Source organism: Talpa europaea, assembly GCF_964194135.1.
Source record: "Talpa europaea genome assembly, chromosome: 15".
NCBI lineage: Eukaryota > Metazoa > Chordata > Mammalia > Eulipotyphla > Talpidae > Talpa > Talpa europaea.
The window spans coordinates 35,958,239-35,959,552 of NC_140083.1; positions in this window are offsets into that span (position 1 = coordinate 35,958,239).

The window sequence follows — 1,314 nt, forward strand, 5'->3', positions numbered from 1 at the left end:
GGGACTAATTTAATATTCTCTTTGTTTCAGATATCAGGTGGCTCCTTCAAAATGAATTTTTAAGTATCTCAGTGATGAGGAAGCAGAACAGAGACATCAATTAGAATTCAGAAAGACAAGCCTTTGCAGAAAATGCTTAAAAGAGAGCATCAAGGTATTAATTTTTGAAAGTCTAAACGAGGGTATACTTTTATTCAGTCAACACATGACAAAAAATAAAAGGCACCATATTCATTGTTCCTGGAAGAAACCTGGCAGCATTCCATTCAGACAGCTTTCTTTGATCTTCCCATTTTCCTTTTTATTTATTCCTAGTCTTCAAGGCTGAGCCTGGATTTATATCTTCCTGAGGCTTTTTCTGACCATCTCTGCTCTATGGAATAATAGCTCTATAGCCTTTATCATTTATGTCTTATTTGGAAATTTAGCACATGATTTGTTGTAGGATTAAATAAATATGTGTTCATTCTGTCCAAATATATTAGAGCACTGTTTGGGCAATTTTTCTTTCCCACCCTCAATGTCAGCATATTGCACTGTCACTGGTAGAATTTCATGAGCTATTCATGGTGACCACAAGAGTCTATTAAAATCAAAATTTTACATTTAAAAGTGACTTTTTAAAATAAAGCTGGAACTTTGGAAGTTGAGACTCATAAGCATCATTAATGGTCTCTAAGACTATGGAAGCCTTTTTTTTTTTTTTTTTTTTTTTGCTGGGGAGGAGGTGGGAGGGAAGTTGTGGGAGACAAGAACATCACTGGAAGTCAGCACTTTGTCTTTGAAGAATCAGTATTTTCTTAGAGCCTATACCATGCATTATAACATAATATAATATATGATACATTATATTAATATCATATTATATATAGATATATGGATATAGATATTTTGCCTACCCCTTTTGACAAGAGAGCTTGGTGGCTGTCAGTTCTAAGAACTGATAAGTGAATAAAACAGAATATTTCATTGCAGAATAACACACATTCGGTTCCGACATACGTTTTGGAATTAAGAACACATCTTCATGTTTTATGACGTGAGAACCTAGGCCCAGGGAGGCCGGAGACACTCGAACTCCACCCCCCCCTCCCGCCCCAGTAAGCAGACCTATTGTTACGCACGGAGCCGGCGCCCCAGCGGCCTTCGAACGCAGCTCAGGACGAAGCTCCCGCGGGGCTCCGCCCACCCCAGTTCCGGGAGCCTCATTGGTCGGCCTTCCGCCCGCCTCTTCATTCGTCATCGGGATGTGGCGCACGCGTCCCCTTTGGAGTCCTGGTCGCTCTGCCTTTCCCCGGTCCCGATTTTGGAGCT